This window comes from Chionomys nivalis, chromosome 1 (assembly GCF_950005125.1).
Source record: "Chionomys nivalis chromosome 1, mChiNiv1.1, whole genome shotgun sequence".
Classification (NCBI taxonomy): domain Eukaryota; kingdom Metazoa; phylum Chordata; class Mammalia; order Rodentia; family Cricetidae; genus Chionomys; species Chionomys nivalis.
In genome coordinates this window covers 107,795,107-107,812,622 of record NC_080086.1, presented here as the reverse complement: position 1 = coordinate 107,812,622, position 17,516 = coordinate 107,795,107, and the positions used below count along the sequence as shown (strand labels likewise).

Here is a 17,516-nt window from a genome sequence, read left to right as displayed (position 1 = left end):
TTTTGCAAAGATTAATTAAGGCTCTGGATATAGGGGTAAAAGACCCAGAAGCTAGACGAATACTTCTTGAATCTCTAGCTTTTGAGAATGCAAACATAGATTGTAAAAAGATAATTGGGCCTTTAAGGTCTAGATCAGCACCTATGGATGAATGGATTCAGCATACAATGAATGTTGAGATGTTTAGCTATAATGATGAATCTTGTGTAGGAGAAGCGATTTCCAAAGCAATGAGGAGACATCAAACTGCCAGGTGTTTTAATTGTGGTAAATTAGGACATCTGAAAAGGGATTGCAGGCAAAGAATTTCTAGGAATAATATCTCTTCTGGGAATGACAAAAATAGGAGACCTCGGCCTTCAGGTATATGTAGGAGATGCGGTAAAGGCTGACATTGGTCCAATGAATGCAGGTCAAAAACAGACAGACAGGGCAACCCGATATCATCGGGAAACTCCTTGAGGGGCCTCTTGCAGGCCCCCAAGCCAACAGTGGCCCAGTCATTCCCAGTCACAGTGGACAACGTGCCTCACCAAGAAAATTAAAAGCTCCAATTTCTGTTGTAAAAAGTAATACTGGTTTAAATGATGAATTATGCCTGGAGGATGAGTCAAAAAACCCAGTAGGACAGAGTAAACGTATATTTTGGCAGACTTCTATTAACGATCAAAGACCAAAGCTAAGAGTCTGTATAAATGGCACTTTTATTGAAGGCTTATTAGACACAGGTGCGGATATAAGTATCATTACTCCAGAATCTTGGCATCTGAATTGGCCTCTTCAAGAGGTAGATGTTCAGTTCCTGGGAATTGGAACTCTATCTCGTGTAAAACAAAGCACAAGATGGGTTGAATGCATAGGGCCCGAAGGGCAAATAGGAAGACTAAGGCCATATATAGCCAATATTGCAATAAATTTATGGGGCCTTGACCTGCTACAGCAATGGAATACCCAGATTAACATTCCTGTAGTTCCAGGAACTCATAATTCTGGGAAAGATATGATGAGGTATTATGGAAAAAGGTCACCAGCCATTCAGGCTGTACAAGAACATACAGCAAATACCAAACCATTAGAGGTACCAACAGCCCTACCTTTAAAATGGCTAACTGAGAAGCCAATATGGATCAAACAGTGAACTCTACCTGAAGATAAATTACAGGCATTGGAACAGCTGGTGCAAGAGCAACTAGATGCTCACCATATTGAAGAATCAACCAGCCCTTGGAGTTCTCCTGTGTTTGTTGTAAAAAAGAAATCTGGTAAATGGAGAATGGTGACAGATTTAAGAGCTGTCAACAAGGTAATTCAACCTATGGGCCCACTACAATCTGGAATTCCTTTGCCTTCTCTATTACCAAAAGGATGGCCTCTTATAGTTATTGATTTGAAAGATTGTTTTTTCACTATACCGTTACAAGAAAAGGATAGAGAAAAATTTGCCTTCACAGTGCCTACTTATAATAATTCTCAGTCTAATAGGAGATATCAATGGACTGTCCTCCCACAGGGTACGCTCAATAGTCCTACATTGTGCCAATATTTTGTAACTAAGCCATTGGAAATAATTCGTAAACAATTCCCCAAATCCATAATTTATCATTACATGGATGACATCTTGTTATCTGATTCAAATAAAGATACTTTAGAAAGGATGTTTGAAGAAGTAAAGAAAGTCTTGTCTAGGTGGGGTTTACAAATTGCCCCTGAAAAGATTCAAAGAGGAAATTCTATTAATTACCTAGGTTACAGAATAGGGTTAGAGAAAATTAAAATGCAAAAGGCACAAATTAGGAGACTCTTAATGTCATTAAAGACTCTTAATGACTTCCAAAAATTGTTAGGAGACATTTCCAGTCTATGACCAGCTGTTGGGATAACACCTGATCTAATAGTTCGTTTAAACAAAACCTTAGATAGTGATAAAGATTTGAATAGTCCAAGAGAAATGACAGCTGAAGCAGAAAAGGAACTGACAATGATTGAGGAAAAATTACAGGAGGCACATGTGGATAGGGTGAACCCAAATCTTAGCTGCATCCTAGTCATATTGCCTTCCAGAATTTCTCCAACAGGGATTTTAATGCAGAGAGAAGATATTATTTTAGAGTGGATATTTATACCTAATAAACCAAGTAAAAAATTAAAAACTTATGTGGAAAAAGTCTCTGAATTAATTATAAAAGGTAAGCTGAGACTTCGTCAACTAGCAGGTATAGACCCAGCAGAAATTATAGTGCCTTTTACTACTGAAGAAATAAAAAAGTTATGGGAAGACAATGAATCATGGCAAAGAGCTTGTGCTAATTTTTTGGGAGAAATTAATAGCAACTATCCCAAAAGTGGTAGACTTAACCTCATAAAGAGAACTTCTTGGATTCTTCCTAGAATTGTACGTGATGCTCCAATAACTGGAGCCCGTACGTTCTATACTGATGCAAATAAATCAGGGAAAGCAGGTTACAAGTCAGATGAATTGAGTAAGGTGGAACAAAGCCCTTATAATTCTGTCCAGAAGGCAGAATTATATGCCATTCTTATGGTGCTAAGGGATATTAAAGAACCTATTAATATAGTTATAGATTCATAATATGCAGAAAGAGTTATTTTGCATATTGAAACCGCTGAATTTATACCAGATGACACAGAGTTGACTTCATTGTTTATCCAGGTACAAGACATAATCAGGAACAGGCTTTGTCCGATGTACATAACACACATCTGGTCCCATACAGGCCTGCACAAGGCAACACTGAGATTGATCAATTATTGATTGGAAGTATGTTGCAGGCCTCAGAATTTCATAAAAAGCATCATGACAATAGTAAAGGCCTAAAAAAAGAATTTTCCATTACATGGCAACAAGCTAAGAACAGTATAAAGAGATGTCCTACTTGTTCTTTCTATAATCAAACACCGTTGCCTGCAGGGAGTAACCCAAAGGGTACTAAAAGAAATGAAATCTGGCAGATGGATGTGTTCTACTTTATGGAATTTGGTAAATTAAAATATGTACACCACACCATAGACACGTATTCAGGGTTTCAATGGGCTACTGCCCTGAGCTGAGAAAAGGCTGATTCAGTAATCACACATTTATTGGAAGTTATGGCCATCATGGGTATATCTGCACAAATAAAGACAGACAATGGTCCAGCATATGTATCTAAGAAAATGAAACGCTTTTTTGATTATTATAATATAAAACACATTACAGGTATACCAAACAATCCTACAGGTCAGGCAGTTATAGAAAGATCAAATTGTACTATAAAGGACATGCTGAACAAACACAAAGGAACAGAAAATACCCCCAGAAATAGATTGCATAATGCTCTATTAACCTTGAATTTTCTTAATGCTAATGAGAAAGGAACGACAGCAGCAGAAAGACATTGGATAATGGAAAAGTCTGCTGAACTAAATCAACCGATTTATTTCAAAGATGTGCTGACCTCTCAATGGAAGCCAGGAGATGTGCTATGTTGGGGAAGGGGTTTTGCTCTTGTTTCCACAGGAGAAAAAAATTGTGGATACCATCAAAATTAATAAAGGTTTGATTTGAAGAGGAGAAAGCTCTTGGAAAGGAGAAATGACAACTCATCCACAATGATGATATTCATACAGGTGGTAAGAAAAACATATAGAATGGGGGCAGGGTTCTGTTCTTATCTCCACAGGAAAACACTCATCTTCAAAAAATTCAAGGGACCCTGGATGTTTGAATACTGACAGATGGAAACTATTTACAACCCAATAAGAATCGGCAAGAAAATCAAACAGGTCCCGTAAGTAAAATTATTCTACTCTTATCTTTAAATATGTATTAATGTGCATTTATTTATTAATATATAGAGCTGGTTTTGAAGTTGGACTCTGGCTCAGTCCCTCTCCAATTCCAAGCCTGTTGGTAAGAAAAAAACCCAGTTTCTGGAGTTTCTGTCTCATGTCAAGAGCCATGATATGGGACAGAAAGAAATAATGAGTTTAGAAAACATCTTTGCAGGCTGGAGAGATGGCTCAGAGGTTAGGAGCGCTGCCTGTTCTTCCAAAGGTCCTGAGTTCAATTCCCAGCAACCACATGGTGGCTCACAACCGTCTGTAATGAGATGTGGTGCAGAATACAGTATATGTAATAAATAAATTTAAAAAAAAAAGAAAACATCTTTGCTTTTCTTCATATCTATCATACTTTTCATTGAATATATCTATCATGCCTTTCATTGAATATATGTATGTCTATATATATCTATATGATTAATGTTTAAGTTTTTCACAATGAACAATGAGTTTTTCCTGCAGTGACATTTGAAGTTTCCAGGAAGAAGATGGGGCCCCATAACAACAACTCCACCTGGTTGATATGACGTCATGATACTGATAGCGCTACTACAAGACCTGTTTTGGGTACCAGCTGCACAAGACAGTTCCAACTTGGTTAGCTGAAATGGTGCACATCTTGTACAACATTCTGGCCAGACCTCCACAAAATACTCAGAGACTATTTGCAATTTTAAAAGACATTGATCTTGAAATTTAACCATCATTTTACTTTCACAGGATCCCCCAGAAAGAACGTCGCCCCCATAACAGCTGGAAGTAATTCTAGAGGACGACGTCCCCTCTCCCAGTAAAGTTTGCCCTTGGGTTTAGGGACATCATTTAGGGGTTGATTATTATTAGTATATGGTTGAGGGTTGGGGGAGGAATTTTATAAGCTCAGGGATCATTTGAAAAAAAAAAAGAGGGATAATGGGATAATAGATTGGTACTTGTTGGTACTTGTAAGTTATTGTTTTGAGACAAATATATTGGTATCAATTCTTATATATTGATATAAAGTTAAATTATATTGACTATTGTATGCATGCATGCTTCTACCTCTGTTTAATACATTTTTATGTATTGATATATACATTGTATTGATATTGTATATTTACCATACTGCAGTGTACATTTCTACCTCTGATTAAGATACTTATATATTGTTTGTGTATTGATATATATTTACCATTGATATATATTTACCATACTGCAATGTATATTTGTACATTGTTTATATTTGGAGGTCATTGTCGTTTATTGTCTTAGTCTTTAAGTTAGATAGGTATTGAGAATTATGTAGATCAATAGTATTCTGAAGGGGCTGGAGAGATGGCTCAGTGGTTAAGAGCACTGACTGCTCTTCCAGAGGTCCTGAGTTCAATTCCCAGCAACCACATGGTGGTTCACAGCCATCTATAATGAGACCTGGTGCCCCCCTTCTGGCTTGTGGGCACACATGGAAGGAATGCTGTACACACAATATAATAAATAAATAAATATTTTTAAAAAATAGTATTCTGAGTTTGTCATTTATAATTAGACTAATCAGGTTCTTTAGATACATAGAGATTATACTCAGTATAGATAGATAATCTTCAACCTCTTCAAAGAGCTGTAGAAAATGGCCTTTAATCTAACTCAGAGTTTTGTGGTAGTGAGACACAATTGCTCCTGGCAACGCCGCTCTATTCCCGAGAGAATGTTGAGTACCAAAGACACTCCACCTGGAGCCTTTCTTCTTGGCTGAACTGGCCTTTGGGCAAAGAAATGCCCATACTTCAACCACTGACAGAGATACAGAGTATCCCGTGAATGGAAAAAACAGGACTGTCATATCCTGCCAAGACAGGGTAAGAGAGTTTTGATAAGTTTCTTGCCTTTGAAAATGGTATTTCAGTTATGTTAGGCGTTAGCCAAAGTTGATTGCTTCAATGCTGCAAACGTGACCTTGGGTGACTGCCCAGGTAGCTAGTTGTCTCTGTGATTTGTTGCATGTTTTGGAAGTTGTTTGATTGCACTTCCTAATTACTCAGGTAACATTATTTCCCTTCTCAGATCTTCAATGGGGTTGAAGACTATATAAATGTAGTCACTTTCCACTGATGACTTGGCCAAGCTATTTATTATACAAGACCTAAGCTAGTTAGAAAAGGATATTTGTACTTATTGTATATAATTTCGTAGTAGGTTTAGAACTCTCTTACGTAAACAAAAGGGGGAGGTGTTGCGGGAGGTCCTTCTGCTCCTCCAGTCAATAGCCGCTGAGATACCAGCCCATTGGGGCGTGGTCTCTCTTTTAAAAAAGCGGCCACTTCCCTCCTAGCTCTCTCTTACTTTCTGCTCTGCTTCCGGCGACTAGACGCCCTTCCTGATTGCGAAGAGGGCTATTGTCTGGGACGGTGATCTGTAAGTTTTTTCCCCTTTAAATAAATAACCATTCTATTAATCATAATTCCAAACTGGTGTGGGATTTGTTTCTGACTTACGCTTTCGCCTTCAGGGTAAATTCTCAGTGAGCAGAGGCCTGAGGGGGTGAAGAACTACAGGACCAGAGAATCACTAGTCTTTCTTTTAGAATGCAACCAAATCTATTCGACTGGATAATAAACTGTAACAATACTCACGACATTAAGTAAAATCCACAGTTTGTTCAGCAAAACTTAGAAAACCTCAAAGTCAGGAGTCACTGCATCAAATAGCCTGAGCTGGTGTCATCAAGCCTCCTCCATGAGGGCTGGATGGTGAACACACCATGAGCAGTGTGGCTTCTGAACCAGCAGAGTTCTCCCTGATGTATAAAAGCACTTACAGGAGACGCAGGCCAAACTTTGGCAGGCACAATGTAATAAAACTTTATTTACGGGAGGGCCCCAGTGAGTGGGAGGCGAATGCTGGCTGCATCATTGCCACAGCAAAGAGATTAGCAGGACCACAGGGCTCTTCATTGGCTCATGTGACTCAGCATGAATACCCAAAGTCACCCACTTAATGTCCCTTCATGCTGCCACTCTGTCCCAAACATGTGGGCACCCTCCTCATCACTGACCTTGCTGCTATCTTTAGAACAGGCATGGAGCCCTCATAATGGTGGCAACACTTCCTGTTCCACTCAGGACAACCACTGGGAGAAGAGAGCACACCACGGTCTTGGCCACACTGACACTCTTCTGATTAGACCACAGAATACCCACCTAGGAGTTCAGAGGAAATCAAAATGGCCCAGGCTTTCACCAAGACAGCCCAGGGAAGGTCGGCCGGCACCCTGACATGAGAGAGACAGAATGCCCACCCTGTTCATCCCGTGTACTCAGATTCTAACTAGAAGCACAGTCTCCAACCCTGTCTGACGAGCATCTGCGTTCACAGCCCCGCAGCTCCCGGATGCCACGACAGCCTCTTCCCAGGCCCTGTCCTTGACTCACAGCACCCTCACTTCCAACAAAAGGACAAAAGGCCACCTCCCCTGGATGAAGACCCACACGTCTCTAGTCAAAAGTCATGTGTTGGAGGAGAGAGTGCAGGTCATGGGATTTAGCAGGCCACAGGTGGAAAATACTCTTGAGGGGAAAAAGCTTTCTTTTCCCAAAACACTGAGTGAGGAATTTCAATGACATCATTTTTTTAAGAAACTGAAAGTCACAAAAGATTTCCATTAGCAAGTTAAAGGCTGAGATGCAAACCTGCAAGAAAAAAAAAAATCCCCCTGAAAGAGTACATTGAGAATAGAGGAATACGTCAGCATGGTGGTGCACACCTTTAACCCCAGCACTCAGGAGGCAAAAAGCAGGAAGATCGTTGTGAGTTTTAGGCCAGCCTGGGCTATACAGTAGGCTCTAGGTCAGTAGGTCAGCCTAGTCTGCATAGTGGTGAGCTGCTGGTCAGCCTGTGCTACAGAGTTAGTTCCAGGTCAGCCAGAGCTACCCTATGAGACACTGTCTTTAAAATACACACATATTTTGCCTGGTTGGTGACCATGTACCTACTACTGATGCCAGAAGCCTTTAACTGCAGCCTCTTGGGAAGCTAAGGCAGGAGGGCCATGAGTTCAAGGCCTGCTTGAGCAAGGCTGAAATCTGGCTCAGTGGTACAGTACCTGCCCGACATGTGTTCTCTTCCCTATACAGAGTCAGGGAATTAAACAAGGGATTACACATGGCATCAGCTCAGTCCTTCAGCTTTGGCTCTTTCTTCCTGTGCTGATGGTAGCAGCAGCAACTCTTAGTCACCAGAGACATCCTTTGAAAACTCACATGCACCAACAACCAAGGAGCACTGTGCCTTTCTGGAACCTCAAAGGTAGCTGCAATGGATTGAGCTCTTAGGTTCTCACCTTACAACTATCTGACTTTCCTGTTCAGAGCCCACCACCGGAAACCCTTGGGGTCCCTCAACTGATGTCCTCAGGTAGGGCTCAAAGCCAACTGGTTGTGTCAGCTCCAGACATGGCAAAGTTGAACAAGTTTCCTGATGACTGCAGAGTTTTAGGGTATGGATCATAGCAACATAAGGAAACTGACCGAAAAGTAACACGAATTCTTCCTCCAGGCAATCACTCCTTACCCATCAGAACGCGGACTAAATGTTGACAGTACTAAGATTTCGCCTCAATGTACAGGGCTTGAGATGAAGAGCACCTCTCCTAACCATGACCCACGGCTGCCTCCTGTGCACTACAGGAAGGCTGGAGTCTCAACACCACCTGCTCACCAGGAACCTTAAGTTAAAGCCCAGCAGAGGCAGGTGTGCCTTGTAATCAGGGCCAAGTGACACTTAAGACACTGTCAGTATTCCAGCTATTTCTACCCAGAGTGATAGCTGAGGAGGAATCACCACGGCCATGGCAACCATCATCGCAGGGACTGGGGTCCTGGACTAACCAGAAAAGAGAAAGGGAGGGAGCACCAGCATCCATCTCTGCTTCCTGACCCACATTCCTGACACCACAGCTGTAAACTGTTCTTGTTGTGCCTTCCCTGACCACACTCTCAGATGAAGAGCCAAAACAAACCCTTCCTTCCCTAGGTTTCTGCTGTCAGATATTTTTGCCAGTTACTACAACTCCATTTATAGAAACACACCATAGAGACTGATTCTAAGGGAAAGTAACCAGCAGAGTCCAGACACTTAGCTCTTGGCTCTGAAAAGTACAGACACTTAGCTATGTTCTGCTCTCCTGTGCATCTGGAGTTCTGGAACAGTGACCTTCACAGCACTTGGGTTAAGATCTCTAGAGGGTAGTCATCCACCCTAAGTCATATAGGTGCCAACCGATGGTCCCAGGTGCCCCAGGGTTATACTGACTATGCCACTATTGGCTCACTAGTTAATCTTTTAAATGAGAGTTGGAGGAAGCAACCAACCAGCAAGATTAAGGAAGTTCCTGGATGTTTCCTTCTAGGACAAGTCCGAAGTAGGCTTAAAGACCAGGGAGGAGAGATTAGGGATGTTGTAAGAAGAAATGACATGAAAACCACCAGCGACCATGCGCAAGATCCACCTCATCCAAGCCAAGGATAGAGCAGCTTCCTGTTGCCATCACAGCCCCAGCCCCTAAAAACTAAGCCATTTTGAAGTCAGGCTTCTTGGAATCTCTGACAGTAGACTCCCAGAAAACCCTGTCATCATTGTGAGAGACTTCAACATTGTAAGAACTTTTGCCAGCTTACCAATTAGAATCTATAGGCAAAGCAAACACAGCACCACACAGGTGACACATAGAATGTAAACAAAGGAAAGCTGCCATCAGACAAGTATAGGCAGGGCAACCAGACTAGGAGAATTCTGGGAAGAGAAAAGGCAGAGTCAGTCATCAGCCAGATGCAGAGAAAGGAAGATGAGAATGCCTTCCTGATAAAAGGTACCAAGCCACATGGCTAAACACAGACAAGAATTATGGGTTAATTTAAGTTGTAAGAGCTAATTAATAATAAGCCTGAGCTAATAGGCCAAACAGTTTATAATTACTATAAGCCTCTGTGTGTTTCTTTGGGACTGAATGGCTGTGGAACCAGGAGGGACAGAAACTTCTATCTACAGACAAGACATGTTCCAAGTGCAAACCAAAACCCTGAGTCCCTTCCTTCAGAAAACCTTGATTCCTACAATTCACATGCAGAAGGCAGACACCTCATGGAGAACACACCCTGCTCCCACAAGCTTTCCTTCTGCTGTGGTCACTGCATGGGACTTCACTGGGAGGATGTATAAATGAGGAGTGGTTCCTCCATGATCCCCAGTGACTGCATGACCCCAGAGTGGGCCCTTCCAGACACACCCCTGTTGATGAGCCCTAACTCTTACTTTCCAGTTATCTTTTACACTATGGCATGCACTCACAAAAGACACAGGCAGAATGGATTTTAGCTCCTTGCAGGCAGCATGGAGCTGCAACCTTGGGCAAGGCTATCAGAGCCTCTACATAGCTGCACCACCAATGATCTTTACCCATAGCCATTGCCTCTGTTGCTGTTTTATAGGTAACCTCCCTCAGGTCATCACTGTTTATGACTGCTGTAGTCCACAAAAGACAATAAAAAGGAAAATTCCGTCTTCTTGTGTATCATCACCATGAAACAGTACTATAAATAGGGAAACAGCCTATGGTTCTTGCCGTCCTTTTTACTCCAAAATAAGTTTTATTATTTTCTGTTCATAAAAATCACCCACTTATCACATTCTACCAAAGAACGAGGACATAAACAATATTAAAAAGTCAAGAATACAATACAGCATGGCCAGCAGGAGTGTGCTCTGCCCCTATAGAACCATGATGCAAAAAGTACAAACAGGGGCCGGGCGGTGGTGGCGCACGCCTTTAATCCCAGCACTCGGGAGGCAGAGACAGGCGGATCTTTGTGAGTTTGAGGCCAGCCTGGTCTACAAGAGCTAGTTCCAGGACAGGCTCCGTAGCTACAGAGAAACCCTGTCTCGAAAAACCAAGGAAAAAAAAAAAGCACAAACAGGGTTGACTGCGCATGAACCCAATAACATTACAGCTGAGGTCCTTTGAGAACATCAACAAGGGCCACAGGAGCAGGATGGTGGCTCTAATTCATCAGGTTTCATGTTCAAATAAAAAAGACACTGCTGTAGGAATTCCTACTGCCAGTAGCCTTTAAGTTACCTGCCTACTTGGGGGTGGCCTCTTATACTATTTATGCCCATATAAAACACCTGTCCAGCCTCTTTGCTGTTCTCTGTTCCAGCAGAAAATAATGATTTGTGAATCTACCCCTAAATAAATAACCTCTATTATTCTCAAGTTATTCTGCGTTAGTGTGGGATTTCTTTTAAGCATCCTTCTTCATCTGGTGCCCAACGTGGGACTCGAACCCATCACCCTGAGATTAAGAGTCTCACGTTCTACCGACTGAGCTAGCCAGGCGGCCAGGACAAACAAGCAGCCCGCCTCCTACAAGACACTTTCTTTTAAGCATGTGAACCCAAAACTAATGGTTCTCCATTAGCACCTAGGGAAGGGACAGTGCCACGGCCACCAGGAAACTCTCAAAGCAACCCCAACACAACTGAAATCTGCAATCACCATGCATGCCCCTCCTCGCTTCCCTTGATTGCCAAGAAAGAGAAATGGAAGGGTTGCACAGCTAACAAGGGGATGGAATAGTCCATGCAGGTCCCACTGCAGGAGAAGTGGAGGGCAGGGCAGCTGACAGGGGGGTAGAATAGTCCATGCAGGTCCCACTGCAAGAGAAGTAGGAGCCACAGCTGCCAGGTTTTCCACATGTTACTTACTGAGTAGGGAAAGGCAAAAAAATGTGTCTATGCAAGACAACTCTTTTAAAAATAATATTTCATAATAAATTCAATGTAATAAACTCCTTCCTTGGATCACAGAACAGTGTTCCCACAGCACACAGACCTGGTTAATAAACCTCATACAAGTGCTATAAAGACTGAAAAAGCAGTTTTGGGAGCCACATGAGAAAGTCAACAAGCCCTTTTGATTTGTCTGCAGAGGTGCAGGGCCTTTATGCTGTGACATGAGGAACACTTCCAGTGACAGAGTTGTGTTGATATGCTGCCTGGGAACTCTCTGACAGGTGAGCATGTAACTTTTGAAACCAGGTGCCTTGGTTATTAAAAGTCTGTTTATTCTGACATCTCACTGGGACAAACTTATGGCTCCATCAACCAAAAAAAATCCACTTGTAGGCAGACAGAAAGCCAAGGGCAAACACAGCCTGGAGGTGAGGGGAAGGTGGTTTTGTCAGACATTTTCTTCCCTTCTGGAGTGTAACATCCGTTAACAGCTCAAGTAAAACTCCACAGCATGAACGCCCAGCTCAAGAGAGAAACGCCTTCTGCCAGCCAAAGATGACCAGAGACTGAGTGTAGCAGGGAAACCCTCTCCCACCAACCATGCGAGAGCAAAGGGGAGCTGTACACTGAGTATGGGCACACAAACTCTCCACACTGACCCCCAGGTGCACTGCTGCCTGGGGTGGAAAAGGCTGAGGAGTGGACAGAGCATGAGGGCTCTGTGCTACAGCCTGTTCTTCAGCTACCTGAGGGCTGAACGAGCAGAGCTGGCTTGGGTCATCTTAATATAGGGAATTCAAAATCTACACCAGCCCTGGAGCCTGCCCTGAGAGTCCCCGCTTCTTTATGAGGCCAAGGATGCCCAACACTCCCCTTGCAGGAGTCTACCTAAGATCCAGAGAGAACACAGCAAGCCCAGGGGATGCTCACCTGCCTTCTAAGGACACACTACACAGCTCCAAAGATGCTTGTTCCCAGGTCTCAGCAAGTTCAAAGGTAGCTTTTAAATTACAGTAATTTTGAAATAAAGAACAAACTGATATTGGGATGCCCCCTGATCATCCAGGTGAGCGCTTCTGTCTTCTCTCACCTCCTCAGTGTCAGGAGTGCCAGCTACAGGGAAATATCCGACACACAGGATCGCCATACCTTTAGGTTTAAAATTCTTATTGGATCTCAAGCTTCAATAACAGAACTTCAAAACCATTGGCGGAGCCGGGCGGTGGTGCCGCACGCCTTTAATACCAGCACTCGGGAGGCAGAGGTAGGCGGATCTCTGTGAGTTCGAGACCAGCCTGGTCTACAAGAGCTAGTTCCAGGACAGGCTCCAAAACCACAGAGAAACCCTGTCTCGAAAAAAAAAAAAAAAAAACCAACAAAACAAAAACAAAACCATTGGCGGCCGCATCAAAGGCAACACGGCCCTAGGAGCTCATCTTCCTGTGTATACAGGAAGAAACAGTGGCAAGAGTCACGGGTGAGCTGGACAGAGGGACTTCACCATACACCAGGTCTGTGGGAGACAGACACTTGGATTTCTAGATAACAAGACTGACAGACGAAATTCTGCCATTTAAAAGCTGCCCAGCCTGCAGCACTTGGTGGCAACAGCCGGAATGGACTGGCTTCCTCCTCTCCACAGAGCACAATGTATACTCTCTGCTTCCTCCCAGTTCACACGCAGTTCAGAAAACAACCAACAGAAACATACTCTTAAAACACTTTACATATGTAATGGAAACAAGAACTAAAGTTTGGGGAGAATATGAATCTCTCTTTGATGTAAACAATGACCTATACTTTCTACATTGTATTTCAGACTTTTTTTTTAAATAAAGATTTATTTATTATGTATACAACATTCTTCCTTGATGTATGCCTGCACGCCAGACTTCTGTACTGTGACTCTCCCTGGGAAAAACTGTCTGTACACTGCATTTTAATATCTAACTTTTCTAACACTCATCTGGGGCAAGGACAATGACACATTCTTTTGACAGTGGTTACTGAGGAAACACCAACAGATTTCAGACTGCCTTCTGGCATTGCAGAGCTGTCTTTTTCCTGCACAAAGCGCATAGCGCTCTAAAGGACAAGTGTGATATTGGTAAGTTGTTGGGAATCAGCTCATGAGCATCTGCTTATGAACTGCAGTGACACTGGGGTGATTCTAACAACATGGTCAATCTATCAATTGCCTGCAGTGATCACTGACTAACCTCTGAAAGCCTCAGGTGTGCTCCCTTCCCTCAAGCAGCTGTGCAGGACTTAGGACAACTATCAACTCACTCCTCACAATATTCACCCTATGCCGATGCCCACTGTTCCTCACATAAACCAAAAGAAGAGAAGGAAAGAGATGCAGGGCCAGGTCTTCTACGCCTGACAAACACTCTGGATCCCCTCCCTCTTCTCAACACCATTCCTGCCCTTTACTTCCTAATCACCATCTTGCTACGCACACCAGTCCTCCCAGGTGTCCTGCATGCTCGGCCTGGCTGGCATTTCAGTGTGATATTTACTCTATCTGTATGGGAGGGTGCTTCTTCTTCAGCAGCTGGCTCAGGAAGCAGGGGTCAGTTAGCTGTGCAATACCAGTCACTCAGAATGCTGCCAAAAAAAAAAAAAAAAAAAGCTTGCATGGAGCTGCATCCTTAATACTGATACCTACATGATTCAGATCCTGGATGCAAGAGTTGAGAAGATGCCACAGTGGGCTGCACTTATCCTACACATCTCCAAAGCTTCTGACGGCTATAAAGCAAGCTCTCCTATCAAGGAGATCTTCATCACTCAAGGGAGTGCTTCACAGGACTACTGCAAGGGGTGCACACAACATGACGTGGTGAGTTTTGTATTGTTTTGGCATTTCAGCTGTTGGTCAAAGTGCTCACTACCAAGTGGCTGGAGGCCTCTTGATCACTGAAAGGAGATGAGAGGGGCAGAATGACCCTGGTGTGGCCAATCACAAACTCATGGTGATGCTGCTGCATTATATGACTCTTGGAAAGTCATCACCTCTGTCCTTTCTCACAAGCTGGGATCCAGAAAACCACCCCTTTATTGGGATCCCTAAAGATGATGGGGTACACCAGGTGGGCAGATACCCAATGCTAGAAGCATTCAAGCATGGTGGTCCAGAGTTAATGCATCCACTCCACACTAAAATATCACATAAGCATCAGTCTAGTCGCCAACTGAAGGAGAACTACATGGAACATACAAGGCAGAATTTCAGAGTGAAATTAAGCTGGGGAGATGGTTCAATGTGTAATAGCACTGGCTGCTCCTGCAGATGATTCAAACTCTATTCTTAGAACTGCACAGTGGCTCACACCATCTGCAACTCCAGTTTCTGTGAGTCCTCTTCTGCCCTCTTCCTGTGGACACCAGGCACACATGTGGTACAAAGACATATGTGCAGGCAAAATACTCAACACACTAAATCATGAATAATAAGTAAGTAGATATTCCTCGTCTACTCTTAAAGGGTAAAAGTGTGTAATGGACTCAGAAATGCGATGCTGCTGGTCACCTCTTCTGGTCTCCATTCCCACACTAGTGACAAGGTAGAATTCTGCTCATTATACTATGTAGATCCCTGCTATCCGAATGCATCTGCACACAGTCTGATATTTCACAGTGTGTGACACACTAAAAATGGTTAAAATGTCACAGCAGACTGGCAATATCTGGCCAAAACACCCCCTAGTGATGGATCCACATCCATTCAGAGGCTGCCTTTCTGCTAACTTGCCTCCCAACAAAGGGATGAACTGGGTGGCCTCCAATCCTCTGCTGGGAAAGAAACACAGGGACCATTTCTCTCACAGATCACTTGTCCAGTTGCCTCAGTCAGAGCAGATGGAATGTCCATTCCATGCAAAGGCACCAGGAAGGAGGGTCTTCATTCACTCTGGACAGCACTGAGTGTCAGGAGAAAGTCCACAGCATCCTACTAACTTAGAGCTGGAAAGGGTACATCCCACCAAAACCCAACCTATGGGAAAAAAAAGAAGATCATAGTGAGAATGTGGTAGGCTGTTGGCTCTGGACCTGAAGTTCCAGGGTTCTCTGCCTCCTCCAGGACAACAGCAAGCCACCTATGAATCTTAATGGGGACAAGAAACATTCTAGAAAAGGTAGTGGGGCCTCCCCTAAAGCCTGTCATGTTGTATCTGCCTTCCACTGGAGGATGTGAGTGCATTGGAAGTCTATTCTGACGAGGTTAAAATTCCCAACACCTGAAACAACAGCCAGACCCCAGGTGATGATAGATGCTGATGTTCACGTGGCTGGGAGGCAAACAGGCTTCTGCCACAAATCTAGCAGTCCTTGAAGAAGTCAGCAGACCTCTGCACTCTGCTTCACTCCCCAGGCTGCAGAACACTGGCGGGGCCTCTCACGGGATCAGTGGAGAAAGGACGCTGACTCACTGGCTGTTTCAGACACTTGCAATGATTCATACCCAGCCTCTGAGTCCAGTGTTGTCCATGGTGCTGAAGACACAGCCTTATCCCTGGCTAAGCACGGAGCATGAGAAGAGCATGAGTGTAAGCAGGGGCAGAGAACACTGGCTGGAATTGGTTGCTGGGAAAAAGACAGCATAGAAGTGACGATGCCATGTTATGGGGAGAGTGGAGCACAGGACCTCTCAGGAGCGGAGGCAGAGCCAGAAAGTCACTAGCAACAGTTACTGGTCACCTGACAACTCCATTAAGCTCAGCATGGAGCTTCTGTCCCAACAGTGCAGAGAAAGTGGGGGCTGAGGGACATTATCAGCCCTCATTGCCTTACTGTAAAAGTCACTGTTTTTCAAGTAAGTACCATGCTTCCATGTCAAAGTCCTGCCACATAACTTTCAGTAACTCTAAAATGGCATTTCCATTCAAAGAGTTTGCTTCCAATGATGGGGTACTGGGAATGGAACTCCCACACACAGTCACAGCCTTGTTGTGATACCCCCAGGGATAGTGCAGTCACTAGTGTTCTACAAATCATGCAGATACCATAGGAATCCAAGAAAGAAGGGTGTACAGAGTTCCCAGGACATTCCTACAACAGCTAGTGGATCTATAATTACTTTAAAGTAGGACTCAAAACAAGCAAACGTGAAAAAAAAATGCACAACACACTGGAACACTAAGAAGCTGAGATACTCTGAACAATAACAGCAAGGTCACAACCAAGAGCACTACAGGTGAATCTGAGGACAGTCACCAACATGAGCCACACAAACTCAGTCAGCCTTTGTAGAGTGTACACAGGCAGAGGGCACCTGAGCAGGCATCCTGATGCCCATCTCCTACAGTGCACACAGCTGTGGCATGCCCTTCTGATGGTGTGTGACAAGAGTACCAGCATGCCAGTAGTCAAGGGAGCAACTTTTAGGCCCCTCACTCTCAGGCAAGCTGAGAACCGTCTGGATAGGACTATCCCTCGAAGCAATGGCTTACCTGCCATGGGATCTTCTGTCTGCCCTCCATTGCTGGACGCATGCATATACCTGGCACCCATGGCCACACACCGAGGCCTGTGTAATCAGGGAACGCTATCACTGTGTGACATGAACTCTGTGAGACTCTACTTAGGCAGTGGAGTGACAGCGCAGAAGTGCTCACTCTTGCAGCTCAAGGACTCTTTGGTTTCCCTTCACCTGGGAGACTGGGGTGGCATCCACACTTAGAGCTCCTCTGGATAAGCAAACGGCCAGTGACCAAGAAGAAACAGCAGTCATGAAAACCAATTCCCTGGGGCTATCATTGAAGCCACCAGAGCCCCACACAGCTTGACTGTGGCTGATAGTGACAGACTGGTCCCACAGTGACCAGTTCCAAGTGATACCTCCAGGTAAGTCCCTCTGTGGTTCTCTAACAAACAGGACTACAGTACACACTCATGACAGGTCCAGG

General features: G+C 43.9%; 1 protein-coding gene across 3 annotated transcripts in view; it reads right to left on the bottom strand.

Annotated features, from left to right (window-relative positions):
• Positions 1-17,516, bottom strand: part of Eipr1 (EARP complex and GARP complex interacting protein 1) — a 121,052-nt gene that overhangs the window by 30,351 nt on the left and 73,185 nt on the right. The gene's annotated exons all lie outside the window — the stretch shown is intronic.